Consider the following 16,828-nt stretch of genomic DNA (forward strand, 5'->3'; position numbering starts at 1 on the left):
AGGTATCCATTTTCTTCATTTCCCACTGAATCCTCTATTTAATTATTTTTTTGAGGAGTGTAATTTCTATCCTTTCTTTTTCTTTGCATTGCTCCACTTGGTGCTGTGTAACTATGCTCTTGATAGGCTAATTGGTGGTTTTAATTGCCTGTTTTCTTTCCCTTGATTTAATTGTTGTGTTGTGACTGAGTTTGTTGTTAGCTAGGTTGATATGGTCTTTCCATCCCTGGCCTAGAAGTGTAATTTAGCAATAACAAATTCACAGGTTCAATGCCAGACCAGTTGTTTACATATTATATAGAAAACCTCCTTGGTGATAATATCTATAAACAGTGTTAATTGGGGGGGGTGGGTAATGATTATTAGACTAGATATATAAACTTGGGTAATTGGTAAAGGTGGCACTAAAAGAGGGGCAGGAAAGAGGGGGGAAGAGGAATGGGGACTGCTGGGTTTTGTGGCCCTTGTGCATGTTTGGGTGTATTTCTTTTTGTTGTAGTGGAGGGGGCTTGTGTGAGGGATTGCAGGGGGCTGGAGTTTTGTGTAGTTGGTATAGTGGGCAACTCAACAGGTGTTGAGTGTGTTGGAGGGAAGGTTAATGTGGTGACAAGTTGGGGAAGGATAGGAAGGGGAGGTAAAGATGGGGAGGGAGTGGATGAAAAGGGGCAGAAAAAGTAATTGGGGGGACGACATTGGATTGTAGCACAGGAAAAGGTGGGAAAGTGAAGGTGGTAAGAATAAGAATAAGACTATTGTGATGGTAAAGCTAAAAATACAGAAAAAAAAAACAAGTACAGCAACAACACAAAGTTCAATCTGTTTGGTAAAAGTTCTGGAGTTATTCCTTAGGTGTCCAATCCTGGTATTTTTTGTACAAGCAGGAGTTCTGATGTGGTCCCACCAGGTGACTGCCTTGTGAGCAGTATTTGGCTCCTTATGTCCACAGAGCAAGTGGCAATTGAGAACTGAAGTAACTCTGCCAGTTTGTGCAGGGTGGTGAGAGCTGTTGTTGTTTTCAGCATGCAGCAGCTGTGTTTCCCTAGAGCTGCAACTGTTTGGTTGTCTCCTCCCCCAACAAGGTGGGGCAATTCAGTTTTGAATACTGCCCTCTGTCCCAGGAGACCAGCTCTGGGATTCACCACCTGCCCTACTTTGGGAAGTTGTCTTGTCGCCCTACCCCCACTCAGCCTTTGCTGCTTTTTTCCCACATTCTTTCACTCAGAGTTTGGCTCCTTGCCCCAGCCCAGTTCTCCTAGGCAGGTTCAGCATTTCATCCCCACCTCCACTGTTGGTATTAGATTACAGTTTGCTGTTTATGCTTTTCAATTTTGTTGTGGGAGGGGGGATTCAATCTGCCCAGGGGCTGTGCTGGATTATGTTCCTGGGTGGTGGATAGGGGAGTTGTACATGGTGCATGATGCTCAACTGTTCATTCTGCAGTCACACAAGCAGCATTGGAGCTGGCTGGCGGAGAGAAATGGTACCACTTTTCTCAGTGCGGGGCAGCATAAGGAGGCTTTCTATGGGTTAGGGGTCCAGGATGTCATAGAGTTTGATTCTGATTGATGCTCTGTTTTCTGCATGTTGGGAGGGAAAAACGGGGGGGGGGGAGAAACGTCAAGGGGGCTTTTTTTCCCAGGGTGGATACACCTTACTGCTATGCCACACAGAGTTTCAAGGCTGTTAGGTGCTATTAAAAGCTGATATAAGGGTCAGTCCTTGAATTTTATGTGCACCTAATGTGTTGGTGGGTTATTATTTTGCCTAGAAGCAATCAGAATTACCCAAGTGTAGCTCCAACATCTCAAGATGGTTTCTGGAGCCACAGAATTTAGGATTTCTGATTCCCTACCCTCACCACCATCTTGGATCTCCTCCTCACCAATTGTGATTTTCACATTGAAGTAAGAGGGAGCTTGGGCTAGCAAAGTGGCTCAAGTGATAGAGTGCCTACTTAAGAAGCGTGAGGTCATGAGTTCAAACCTCAGTACCAAGGAAAAAAAATAACGCTGAAGTAAGAGGGAGCTCTGTGATAATTTCAACCAATATCCAACTTACAGTACCAGGAACATTAGCAGCTGTGTCATGGCAGCTGAACTATTTTTCTCTTGCTTTATTTCTATTAAAGTTTACTTAAAACTACAGTTAAGTCTGTCTCACTCCTCCTCACTAATGAATAACCAGAAATTTGATTTCTTTTGGGCACATTAATACCTTAGAGTATGCCTTAAGGCTTCTCTTTTTTATTGGCATATATTAAATTGTGCATAGTAAGGGGTTCCATCATGACATTTCCATATATGCATATAAGGCACTTTAGTCATATTCACCTCCCTCTATTACTCTGATCCCTCTTTTGTGTTCCCCTTTTCCTTTCCCCTTCCACCTCCTAAAAATAGTCTTTTTATAAGCACAGGCAATGACTTTCTGAATACAACTCCAGTAACTCAGGAAATAAAAGCAATAATTGACAAATGGGATTGCATCAAAATAAATAATTACCAGAGTGAAAAGACAGCCTACAAAATGGGAAAAAATCTTCACCAACTTTTCATCTAACAAGTGATTAATATCCAGCATATATAAAGAACACAAAAAAATTAAGCACAAAAAGAGCAAATAACCCTATCGATCAATGGGCAAATGAGTTGAACAAACAGTTCATGAAGAAATGTTCACCATCCTTAACCATCAGGAAAAGGTAAATCAAAACAACACTGGGATTCTAACTTACCCTAGTCAGAACAGCTGTCATCAATAAAACAAACAATAACAAATGCTGCTGAGGATAGAGGAAAAGGAAACATCAAACACTGTTGGTAGAATGTAAACTAGTGCAACTTACTACTATGTAAATCAGCTCAGACGTTCCTCAATAAACTAAAAATAGAACTACCATATAAGCCTGCCATACCACTCCTTGGCATATATCTGAAGGAATTAAAGTCAGCATATAATAGAGATACCTAAACATCCTATTTATTGTAGCACTATTAACAATAGCCAAGCTATGGATCAGTCTAGGTGCTCATCAACTGATGAATAAATAAAGAAAAAAATAATACATATACACAAAATGGAGCATTATTCAGCCATAAATAAGAATGAAATTATATTATTTGCAGGAAAATGGTTAAGCAAAATAAGCCAAATTCAGAAAGACAAAAATACTGCATGTTTTCTCTCATATGTGAAGCTAGATCTAAAAAACAAACAAAGACACATAAACATAAGAGGGGGACTGCTCGCAGACCCTGCAGGAGGGGGGAGAAGGAAATAGGGGTGAATATTATTGAAGTATATTACATACATACATGAAAATATCATAATGAAACCCATTATTTTACACAATAAAAATAACAAATTTTTAAAAAGCATTGATTCTGATACCAATAAGTTATCTCCCTCTGGGAATGGAATCATCTCAAGAAATAAGAGCAGATGGATACCATGAAGTTAGGTTGTTATCTGTTTTGGTATTTGCTGTGTCAGGGGGAATGGAGGAAATCACCACGACCCTCTAAAGAGATACAGAAGGGAACACGTGAAGGCATAGGCAAACATCTACAGAGGATGTTTGTGAAAATGCCAGAGGGTGTTATGGAAGAAAGTTGACTGACCACAAGTCAGAACATCAAAGTTCTTTTTTTTGGGGGGGGGAGTACAGGGTTTGAACTCAGGGCCTCATGCTTATTAAGCAAGTGTTCTATCACCTGACTAATAGCCCCAACCCTTTTTACTTTAGCTATTTTCAGATAGCTTGTCACAGTTTTGCTCAGGGCCAGCTTTGGACTGCAATTCTCCTACTTGAGTCACCTCACTCAGCACTTAGCTTAGTGGGGTCTCATTAACTTTTTGCCCTTTGTGGCATTGAACTTCCATCTTCCCAATCTCTGCCTCCCAAGAGCTGAGATTACAGGCACATACTACTACACCCAGCCCCCCAAACATCAAAGTTCTTACCAGGTTTTGCACACTGTGAACTGGGATCAAGATCTTGCCTTCTGTGAACCAAGTTTCATGTCTGCTAATGTGAAGCTGGAGTTATGCTAGGCATCTTTGAGTTCTCCTTACAGCTCTTGAATGCTCTGATTCTCTAACCCAACTGTGTTATATGCATGTGTATTCTAAAATTCTCTATGACAAGAAATAAATAGAAAACAAGTTTATAATAACACAGAAAATCAAACAATTCAATTATATGGGATAATAAAATAGGTTTGCAAAGGTTTTTTTCTAAATGATGAAGCTTAATAAATTTTGTTTAAAGGTTAATACATGCATACTTACCACACAGTACCTTTTGCATTCTCTATTTAAGTAAAAAAAATACCAAAATTTTTTAAAAAGAAATCATCTTTTATCTTATCTGTTATCTAGTGCTTCAGCTATTTTCTCCAGTAACCTTTCCACTTTGTGAAAAGAGCAGTTTCTAAAGCACATCCTCCTCATGAAAGAGCTAAACCTCCTTTTTAAAACAAATGTATTCAAATAATATGCTATTTGAATATTAACTATAATAATTGTATTGACTATTCTTAATAGCAATCTTATTAATTACTATTAATAACAGTAATCTTATTTAAATTTTCAAACTCTGTTTAATCTCCAATTTCATTGAAAAATTTTATCCAGTGCCATTTCATTCATTTTTCAGTCATTCAACACCTGGAAACATAACAATGAATAAGAAATATGCCCCCGATCATTGAGGAGTGGGTTAGAATCTCAACCACCCTCATGTGGTATGGAACCGCCCATGCCCTGCCCCAGTCATTGATTATTGACTGAGAGTCATCTGGTATACCTCTTCCCGTGGGTTGTAGTGGGTTTTAGAAGTGCCTGAAAGGCAGAAACATGCTCTCAGCAAGCAGACTCCACCTGGGCCTCACCGTGATTCCCCTTGTATTACCCTTTCCTAACTTTTAACACACTTCCTTTAAACTCCAAAAAAAGAAAAGAAGGAAGGAAGGAAGGAAGAGAGAAAGAAAGAAAGAAGATCTTACTTACAAATGAGTAAGCAAATGACTGGGACAAAGCAAGAAAAGGAAGTATGACAGTCAATGCTAAGGACCATAGGGCAGAGGAAGGAATTACCACAAAATTGAGTGTCTTTGATCCTGGAGTGAAGCTGGGGTAAAGACCGCATAGGCAATGGTGAGTAGACTTAACTCTCAATCAAGACTTAAATAGCCCATCACCCACCAGGAGATGAGTGGGGAAGAGAGGAAGCAACGTGAGCAAAAGTATGGCTTCCACTATCACTTGTGAATTAAAATGACACCATATGGAACTGACTGCTTTCACTCAGCAACTTGGAGTTCTCTGCATGAAATCCTTTGAGACATCATTGCTGACTTTATTGTTAGTCTTTCAACATGCCCTTGGTAATCATTGTTGAAAGTTCTATCACATTTTTAAAAATGGATATCCTATGACTCAGTCATCACTTTTCAAGGAATCTATCTTAAAGAAATAGCAGTACAGTTGTATAAATATACATGAACAAACATGTAGTGTAGTGTATTTGTATAAATATAAAATTCCCATTGGATCTGATTTTAACTCAAAAATTTGGAGCAAGTACTATCACAACTGCTTACTTTCCTTTACAAGCACCCATCTTAATATTCCTCTCAGAAAGCTATTGACAGTTTTGTGGCCCTACTACATGTAATAAAAGAAAGGAAAATTGAATGTGGAGGGACTAATTTATTAAGTGAAAGAAAGCAAAAAACCAAAGACAGCATACTACTCCAACTTTAAAATGCACTAAGCTACTTGCTACAAAAGAGCTAGCAAGTTGTCATAAGGTTATACGTATAGGTCAATTAAATAAAATTGCAAATCCAGAATAAGTGCTTGCCAAGACTACTCAGTAAGAAAACAATAGTCAACAAGTGGTGCAGACACATAGATGAAAAAGAATGAAACTGAACTCTATGAACAAAAATTAACTCAAAATGAATCAAAGACCCAAATTTAAATGCTAACACTTTAAACTATGTTTAAAATGATTTACATATACTAACCATAAAAGAAGAGGGCAGAACAGGTTCTGCCTGGAAGCAGAGTGTGGGGGAAGAGGGCACAAACAATGTATATACATGTAAGTAAATGCAAAAATGATAAAATAAAAGGAGAAAAAAAAAAGGAAAATACAGAGGCAAAAATCAACCTTGGATTTGGTAATAATTTCCTAGATATGACAGCAAACACACAAAGACTTTACTTCAGTAAAATGCAAAACTTTTTTCACCAAGGACACTATTAAGAGAGTGAAAAAATTCACAGAATGGAGAAAATATGTACCAATCATATATGTAATAAAGGTCCAGTATTCAGAATATTTAAAGAACTCTCGTAAATCAACAACCAAAAAAAAAAAACACAATAAAAGGATAAAGTACTTGGATAGTTATTTCCCCAAAGAAGATATAAAAATAGCTAACAACCACATTTAAAGATGATCCATGTCATTAATCATTAGGAAAATTCAAACCAAATCCATACAAGATACAATTTTACAGACTATAATCAAAAACTAGAAAATAAAAAATGTTTGGAAAAAGAGAGGAAATTGGAGCCTCATACATTAGCAGCAAAAATGTAAAATGATGCATCTGCTATGGAAAATGATTTAGTGTTTCCCCAATAAGTTAAACATGGAATTACAAATATAACCCAGCACATCCAATCCTGGGCATATATCCAAAGATTGAAAATAAAAATAAATGCATGAGTATTCACATAAGCACTATTCAAAATAGCAAACCATGAAAATCATCCAAATGCCCATCAACTGATAAATGGATAAAGACAAAGTGGTATATCTAATACAATGGACTATTATTATTCAACCACAAAAAAGAATGAAGTAGCAGTATAAGCTACAACATGGACAAATCTCAAAAATATCATGCCAAGTGAAGCCAGGCACAAAAGGCCATGTATATTGTATGATTAATTTTTTTATGAAATATCCAGAATAGGCAAATCTATCTGACAGATAGTGATTTCCAGGAGTTAGGGAAAGTGGAGAATAGAGAGTGATGTTTAATGGGCACAGGTTTTATCAGCCATTGTGTTGGTAAACAATTTATTAAATGAAAGGATTATTTAAAGAGAGAGTATATACCTTAAGCTGAAAGACGGAAGAGTCCATTCCTTTTGAGACCATAGAAATAGCAGAAGTCTAATTGTAGAGATGCCCATGGGACACAGAATAACAGCAAGACCAAATCAAAGAACATTCTAAGTGATGTGGCTGTGTGTTGGCCTTGATAGTACTTGAGGATATAGCTGCAACAAAGCACACCTCCAACCTCAAACAAGAACTTATAGCTTCATTTTACACATACACTTTCCGTTATGAATTGATTTTCAGAACTGGAACTTCTCCAGAAGCTGTTGTTACTTCCCAGATTATTTAAATATCAAGAAAAGAACATTTCTTTCCTCTGACTACCAGTTGTGGCCTCATGCTGTAGCAAAACAGAAACGTCTTAGCTCCTCCTCACTGCACAACCCCAGCTATATAAGTTTCTGAAGAGTTCAAGGTGGCTTCCACCTCCCCATTCTCTAACAAAGGTGTTCTGATTTTGAATTTTTAAGAATACACAATCCGCAGGTGTGGTGGCTCACACCTATAATCCCAACAATTTAGGAGGTGGAGATTGGAAAGATTACGGTTCGAGGCCAGCCTGGAGAAACAGCAAGATCCCATAATCAACAATAAAGCTGGGTGGTGGTATGCATCTGTCATCCCAGCTATGTGGGAGATATAAATAGCATGATTGAAGGACAGGCTGATCTGGGCAAAAAAACACTAGAACCTATTTGAAAACTGAAAACAAAGGGGAAGGTAGGACTGGGGATGTAGCTGAAGTGCTAGAAGGCCTGCCTAGCAAATGTGAGGCCCTGAGTTCAAAACCTAGTACTGCCAAAAAAAAATATACAACCCATCTGCTATAGTAATGATAATTCTAGACAAGACATTCATTACTGAATATTTTCTTCCTTTGAGTCTTTTATGACCTCCAAAAAGACTTTTTGACTCACATAATGTCAAGCAATAGATTTACTTATTTGATACATTTATTTGTATAATGTTTATATATATTTAAATACAAAACAATGACATAATTCTAACAATTTGCTTAAAGATAGCTTACATAACCTTTAATCCTTTTAAACCCACAAGTACTGAAATTTGGTAACATATATAATGTTGTAACCAGAATGAACCTCAGGAAACAGAAAATTAAACAAGGAAATGATTAAAACTAATTGGGGCTGAATAGAGTATAATTTTGACTCATTCAAACACACAATGAAGACATGCAATAATATTCTCAAATCTGTTGGGGCCTAACAACAATACAGAGTCTGCCTGAGGAAGGGCAGAGAGTGGGAAAAGTGCAGACACCTCAGGACTCAGCATCTGAGCAGGGAGATCCCTTCAGGTGATACAAAAAAGAGCATAAGCACAACCAGCCTTGGAGACAAGGGAGTGGTCATGACTAGCTATCAGAAGACTGTAGTCCCTGAAGTTAACTGAGGGAAAGCCAGACTCCAGTGCTGAAGACTATCTGAAATGTAACCTCTTATCTTAAAAGACAGGTAAGAAGGCCAAAGTCCAAAGTTCACCTAAGTTCCCTTTGTACTAAGATTCCTCAACCCAGACAGTAATAATAACGCATTATTTTCAAGTCAGTCTTAACAACTGAGAGTTTGAAACCAAGATTTAGAATTTGTTCTAACAGGATAGTGGCTTTCAGGGCAATGAGTGAGCAGAGATAGGAAGTTACAGTGGCAGCTGGCCAAGCCGGAGGCAGCAGAGATTGACAGGCATGTCATTACCCTCGTTTTGTAGAAGATAAAGCTAGAGCTTAGGAAAAATAACTGACTTATAATCAGAGCACTTATATTGAAATGGCAGGTCCAAAACAATGCAACTCAAAAGTGTAATATTCAAATCATAAAATATTTGTTTGGCACAATGTTAGTTCCTTGCAGCTGACCTGCAGCAAACTTAGGTGGTAACTACTCATTTTGGTCATAGGCTTTGCTCCAAATGCTAGGCACACATTGCTACTCACACTATGATCCATGGACCAACAGGAGCCCTAAGCTAAAAAACACAGTAGGAATGCAGAATTTCAGGCCCCTGCCCAGACCTACTGAATCAGAACCTGGTTTTCACAAAACTCCAAGTGGTTTTTAACACATCTTATAGCTTGAGCTCTGTTCTATACTATACTACTATTCATTTAACAATTCCTCCCTGCTTTTTTGCCTGCCTGCCTTCTTCCCTTCCTCCTTTCTTTCCTTCCTCTTTCTTTCTTTTTTGCCTTCCTTCCTCCTTTTCTTCCTTCCTCCCTTTCTTCTTTCCTTCCTTTCTTTTCCTGAAGGAATAACATATACCTCACAAATAAGAGTAAAAATACTTTGTATCATAAAAATTAAAGAGAATTTTAGAGCAAGGACCATTGAGAAGAGGCCAAAAACTTTCAGCTACAGAGATTTGGAGGTGGTGCCTTTGACTTGATCTGTGAAGAAAGGGTGAAGTCTGCATTGGGAGGAGACATGGGACATTCCTTATAAGAGGAACAGAGCACATGAAAACACCTAAGCCAGGAGAGTGCAGAATAGAAGGGAAATGGCAAATGATTCTGGCTAGGAAATGGGATACATGTAGAGCAGTGGAAATACATGCTTGACAGACAAATTAAGAAAAGCACAGGGATATTATTGGATAATTGGAATTAGGGTTTAATTAGGTCAACAGTGCTGCACAATTGAAGTATTTTGAGCAGAGAACAGACAGGTTCAAAATTAACCTTTGAAAAAGTTAATTTATATTAAGTTGCAGAAGCAGACGTGGAAGGACAGGAGGAAACTAGAACTCTACTGTTAAATGAAAACTTGTGGGGAGAACATCGGGAACAAAGTGGAGAGGGGAGATGTATGATTCCTGGTGAGTTAACCTTCAAATGAATGCGGTTACCAGAAGTTACCAGAGTGGAGCCCTTCAGACTGCTTGCCACCTTCGGCACCTGCTTACTCATGCCACAGTTCCACAGAAAAAGACTTACACCTAATTCCAAGAGAGCCTCTGAAGTCTCTGACTCACTGTAAATGTCTCGAAATTTTCATTGGATATTATTGAATTCCTATTGCATGCTTGCTGAAAGGGCAAAAAGTGATGCATACCCTGAAAGCCAAACCCTGAAAAAAATCAGTTCCCAACTTGATGATTATCACTCTTACAAACTTTGACCCCTCATAACTTTCATCAAAGTTTCCTTTTACTCAGGTAAAACACAGAAATAAATATTTACATTGAAAATTGCTTAATTTAAATGACTGCTGCAGCAGTCAGAAAATGTAAGAAACTAACAACAATGATCAGGATTACTACGTAGTTATTTCTAGACCAGGGTTTCTCAACAGGGTGGTATTGACTTTTTGAACCAAATAATTCTTTGTCTGGGAAGAGACTTCTTGTGCTGTGCTGTAGGATGTTTCACAGCCTCTACTTACCAAATGCCTCTTGCAGCCCATCACTGTCACCACCCCAACCTCCACCCGCACCAATAGTGGTAACCAAAAATGTCCTAAAATATCTAAGGTTCCCCTGGGGTAGTAGGAAACAAAATCACTCACTAATCAAGAGCCACTGCTCTAGAAAATACTGACTTTCAGGCACATGATTCATATTCAGTTATAAATGCAAGAGGCCTGTGGATCACCTGGAAGTCTAAGAATCCTGATTTTTACCTCTTTGTGTTTATTATTTGAAGTAGTTTAATGCAGTCAAATCACAGACACACTAAATTTTACTATCTAGTTGGTACTATCCATGCTAATCTCTCGTAAATATTCCATAGGATTGTGCAGCATTCCACATTGTCTTGGAAAATGATCAGTTTGCTTTAGAAAGTAGTTTTTGCATTCCATATCATCGAGACATAGAGTACTTACAAAAGCATCCTTTTAAAAGACTGCACGTATATAACAAATTTTAAAAAACCCTTTAACAAGAATTCTAGAATGGTGAGTAAAAACAAGGGTAGAAGATTCCACCAAGCATAGCAGGAATTACAGAGATCCCAAGGCTGTGGAACTTGAGAAGAAATAAGTGAAATCCCGTCAATACCCCCTTTCATCAGATTCATAGCCTCAAACATACGGAGTCTCATCCAGAGCATCAAATGCAGGTCAGCAGGAGCCAAACCACACAACTGCAACACTGAACTTCATGTAAAGAGAAACCAGGAGAAGTTTTGCCAGCTCAGACCAAAGCCACACTTGCAAAGATGGCCAAATCAGTCAGAAAGTTAGCATGCAAATAGGGTTTTCACCATTCCTACATTTGCCAGCACTGGTTATTGGTCTTGCAAGTCTTCAATCACATATCTAAGCTCTTGAAAACTTAGAATCTTTTGGGGTTCTAGAACACTATACATATATTATCTCTGTTATTTGGGGCCACTGAGTAAATATTGCAGCTAATCTTTCACAGTTATCTTAATGGTGATAGGCTTTAGAATTTAGAAGGAATAGATAACTTTTTTAAAAAAATTTAATGTGACACTTATAATCTGTTTTTCATTATATTTGTGCTATTCAAATTATACCTAGCTTATAAAATCTCAGAAAGAGCCACAAATAAAATAACAAGAATTGAAAAAGCATAATGGAGTTCCATGCTCCCAAATCGTTCATAGAAAGCAGCTGCAAAAACATAGCAGGACTTTTTTGTCTCCCTCTGGATCAAAATCTATATAATTATTCTGGTGGAAATGCCTTTCCAACCTACAAGAAGAGCCACTAATAACAAATACTAGGAAAATAAACAAATGTTAAGGGTACTTCCATGGACATTCAAATCTATGGGCAAGGCAGATAAGTGACTGGCTAACCTCTTCCTGTGAGTTGATCATACACAGGGTAAGGGATAGGGTTTCACCACCACAATGTCCACTCAGAAAGAAAAGATAGAGCAGAGAGACAGTGGTTGCCACTTCAACAGACTGTCTGCCCTATAGGTTTACTGCTTGTTCACCTGAGAAACGATTTTTAAATACCTATTGCATATGAGACATATTTCTTGACTTTAGTGGATTGTGATATAAAGGAGAAGTAATTGATTAAAAATACCTAGTAGATGAGGCATATGAATAGCAAGCATAATTAGGATGTGCTAGATAAATTGCTATGGAATGTAGAGGAAAAGAAGATTGATTTCTGCTGTGGGAATAAAAGGAGGCTTTATTGAAAAGATAATATTTGATCTCGATCATCTAGGCCTAACTCAAATGCACTGCTAAAGGAATCCTTCACAACTACTATTTGTGGAAATACTTCCCAGAGTCACTCTCCAAACTCTTTTTTAGCTTTGCCACATGTCTGTCTGTGTTTCCCAGTAGACAAAAGCTGCTTGAGGGCTAGAATGTGTCTTTGTCATGTCCGTATCCCCCGGCTGGTTCCCAGCAGAATACATCATAATACCCATCATAGTGACTTAGGGAGCACTGTAGATTTGATCTGATCTGAAAAATTGAGGTGCCTTGAATATTGCTGTCATCTGTGTGAATCCTTAGCTTGCTAGCCCTTATTTATGGCCTTGATGGTCTAACATGAGTAGTTAAGAATACAATCCACAGGAATTGCATTTAGAAGGAAGCATGAGTTTGCCATATACTTTTAACACTCCAGAAAATTTCTCTTATTTCTCTTCTCCTCTTACTCCATTCACCACAGGTGAGAAGGAATAGCATATCCAACTTATGGATTTGGGAATAATTGGGTATTCTATTCATTTTCTTATTCTAAGGAGCTACTGGCACGACAAGGAGGTCTATCTTAACCTAGGGTTGCCAGGGAATGAGTGGGAATTTTTAACTGATCCTGATTCCGATCACTTGAGTCACACACTAATACACTTTTCCCACTACTCTTTATTATCAATAAGATAATCTTTTGTATTTTACTTCTTCTTAGTAAATACAACATAATAGCAATTTGTGTCTATTTTTTCAATGATTTTGTTCCAGTTTTCAGAACAGTGCCTGGTGCATAACAGACAGTCAAAACAGAATATTTTTTTAACAAATTTGTTCTGAATCTGGTCAAGAAAGAGAATGGCATTTATTGGTCCCATCAGAGACCTCCAAACTACCTCAAATACCTATTAGACAAATGTTTGCTAAGTAAGTGAATGAATAATCCTCTCCCCGCCCAATCACAACTTCTATATATTTGCAAACATCTTAGCTGTATGTGGTGTCTCACTTTTGTAATCCCCATTACTTCGGAGGCAGAGATCAGAAAGACTACAGTTCAAAACCACTCTGAGCAAAAAGTTAGTGAGACCTTGACTCATACAAAAAGCTGAGCATGGTGCACAACTGTAATCCCAGCCATGCAGGAGGAATACATAGGAGGATCATGCTCTGAGGCCTTCCAAGGGCAAAAACACAAGATCCTATCTGAAAAGATAACTAAACAAAAAGAACAGGGTATGTGGCTCAAATGGTAGAGCACCTGGGCAGCAAGTATGACACCCTGAGTTCAAACCCTAGTAGTGCCATAAAAAAATCTCACCTTGTTCATATTCATACTTACTTAATAAGTATTAAGACATGAACTTTCCTACATTGTAACACTATGGTTTAATTAGCTATAAAGAAATGTTGAACTTTACCTGTTACAGTAAGATACATGGCAAGTGTACAGTGCTAAAAGTTTGATTAACACCCAGATGCAGCTCTAGTTTTTGTCATGTGGAATAGCCTCAGCCAGAGATGCTTGTTCCCCTGTGCAGCCAATTATATCCTCATATAAACTATATGAGGATAAAGTATCCTGAGAAAAGGAATGTAAGTGCGTTTTAAGTTAAGAGGGATCATAACTCTATTATGAGATTCTAATCTAAAGGTTTCCATTTGGAACATAAGTAGCAAGAAAATAGGAAAGTGTACTTCTAGAACCTGACCTTCAGCCAATAATAATGGGAAACAACCTTGCTACCTTGTTATCTTTTTCCTTTTGTGTAATTTGTGACATAAGGAAAAAGATGAGGAAAATGAAGAAAGAAGGAAAATTATGTTTTCTTCTTTAGAAAAGAGTCAGAGTCATTTTGATAAGCTAAGACCAAAATAAGTATCTAAAAATAAATATATTATGTGAAAAGTTTCAAGATAATTATTCAGTGTTTTAAGGTGATTTTTATATTTAAACTAATTTTAGGACCCTCACATGGGCAACAACTTTGATGCAATTGACCAATGCTCCTTAATCTCTTTGTGTATTTGAAGCTGACAAGGAAGTCCAAGATACAAATAAACATCACACGTATGTTTGATATATCTAAATATCACAACAGTGCCATTTTCCTGATAAAATATTCTAACAAGAAATTCTTTTTGGCTTGAAGTAACAAGATATCTCCATTTGTTGTTTCTCTGTGGTAAAGCATTTTAAGTCAATCATTTGCTTTCTTAAAATGTACTTTAACAGTCAGATTTGGTAGCCAAAAATTTTACCATGTCTGTAATTTATTTAAATTTCAGAGAACTAAATAAAAAGATAAGACAAAAAGAAGAGAAATGATAGTTAATCATATGAACTAAATAAATGGGGGAAAAAACAACATTAATAGAAAGGAGCAAAACTGGATTCTTGAGTTAGTCAAAGATAGCCTGGGAAGAAAGACAAAGCACAAAGTAACAACATCTAGAATAATGAATCCACTGAAACTGAGCTGAAAGGGATCTTTCCCATCCTTTTCCTCTGTCCTTATATCCCTGTAACAGCAAAAGCAGTAGCATTCCTTGAGAATGACAATATTAACAAAACTTCAGCAAAAATCATTTATGAAAACAGTGGCGTCCATGAGAGGTAGAGTCTATGTCTCTCTCTTGAATGTGGGCAGGCCACTTATGTCCTTTGACCAATGGATTTTTGGAATAATGCACAGGCCTTACGAGCCTAGCAGCTCTGTTTCTCATCCCTTGTAACACCTGTTCCTGGAACTTGCTAATATGATTTGAGAAAACCCAAGCATCCCCATGGATAGACCCAAGCTCAAAGGCCCTAACCTTGTTTCCCAGCTGAGCTACCAGTCAATAGCCAGCACCAACTGGCTAGCTGAGGGAAAACCATCTTGAAAAACATCTGCCAGCCCCACTCAAGTTTCCAGATGACATCATGTGGAAGAGAGAACAGTCTCCACCATCAGGTCCCACCCAAATTGCAGATTTGCGAACATAATGAACAGTGTTGTTTTAAGCCACTAAGTTTTGATGTGGTTTATTACACAACAATAAGTAACTGGAATAGCTTTCTAGCAGAATAAGCACAATTCATATTATGGAAGCATTTCTGAGCAGGTAAAGAAAAATATTTGAAGTGAAGAAACCCAGTCATCTACCTATCTGTCTCTGATCTTCAAGATCCTGTCCTACAATCTTTTGTTTTAATATTGTGAAAGGAAAAACAAAACAAAACAAGAAAACAGCCTTCACCCAGAACCTTCTGTCCTTGGTTACATGTGGTTCATTGACTCACATAGCTTGTTGAGACCTCAAAACATTAGAAACAATGAGTAAGCGAAGAACTGAAGAGAGGCTCACGTGTACTGTCAATTTGCTCTCAAGATGCCTGTTTGCCATTTGTAGCTGTACCCTTCAGAGAAGTCTTAGTTACAAAGGTGTTCCTTCAGAGGTTGCTTAAACTGACCTATTTTACTTTGAAATAGCTAGTCAGAAAAATATGTACATTCATGTAGGACACACTTTGCTTTCTTTATTAGTTATCAGTTTGAAAATCAACAGGTCAACAAGAATCAAGCTTATCTAGTGGTAAATTCATTCAGCTTCTTATTTGTACAATTTTACAGTTATGACCAAAGCACAATACTTATTCTTAATAATATTTAATATTTATAAATTGAGCCTGCTTCATTCCAACTAAAGCAAGAGGATGAATTAGATATTAAAGAAGATTTTAAGGGTGCTTAGCTTCTCTTTAGACATCACTTTTCATAGGTAATAAGTTTATTGATTCAAGTATGGAGACATTAAAACTTAAAACATTGTTCAATTGAAGAAAATATTATTAGTAACAAAGTGATTCCATTTTCTTTCTAGAATATTCTGAATTTCCAAAGATAATTTGCAACATTTCTTTTTTTGTTTGTTTTTGGCCACACTGGGGTTTGAACGCAGGGCTTCACACTTGTTAGGAATGCACTCTTACCACTTGAGCCACTCCGCTGGCCCCACAACATTTCTTTTATACTGTTCTTTTATATTTTTTAAACTCATTTTTTTCTCTGTGCTGCTTTCTAGTTCAGCTCTTCACTGTTATATCTCAACCCATGTATTCACTTATCAATTAAAACCAACCTTGGACTTCATCTTCTCTGCTGAGTTTTCATTTCAATAATTACATTTTTTGTTTCCAAGGTTCTTAATTATCTCTTCTTTCATAGTCATATGTTCCTCATTCTTATTTCTGCCTATCAAAAGGTTTTAATATTTTAAGTATGTTTTCTCTGTTCTTGTTATGTATTGGGAATAGATGGCAAAGTTCAAAGCATTAATGTAAGACTGATGCAGTGACTCATGCTGCTACTCAGGAGACAGAAATCAGGACAATCACAGTTCTGGACCAGATCAAGCAAAAAGTTAATGAGATGCCCATCTTAACCAACAACCTAGGCATGGTGGTGCATAGGTTTTATATATATATATAGTTTCCAGCTATGCAGGAAACTATAGGTAAGCTGATTGTGAAGTCAGCCCCTGGCAAAAAGTGT

General features: G+C 37.4%; 1 long non-coding RNA gene across 1 annotated transcript in view; it reads right to left on the bottom strand.

Moving 5' to 3' along the window:
- LOC141424906 (uncharacterized) overlaps positions 1-16,828 on the bottom strand; it is a 150,771-nt gene that overhangs the window by 17,714 nt on the left and 116,229 nt on the right. Inside the window, exon 2 of the long non-coding RNA XR_012449850.1 lies at positions 3,964-4,137. This is a non-coding gene — a long non-coding RNA (uncharacterized lncRNA). The remainder of the gene's footprint in view (positions 1-3,963; positions 4,138-16,828) is intronic.

This window comes from Castor canadensis, chromosome 7 (genome assembly GCF_047511655.1).
Source record: "Castor canadensis chromosome 7, mCasCan1.hap1v2, whole genome shotgun sequence".
NCBI classification, from domain to species: Eukaryota; Metazoa; Chordata; class Mammalia; order Rodentia; family Castoridae; genus Castor; species Castor canadensis.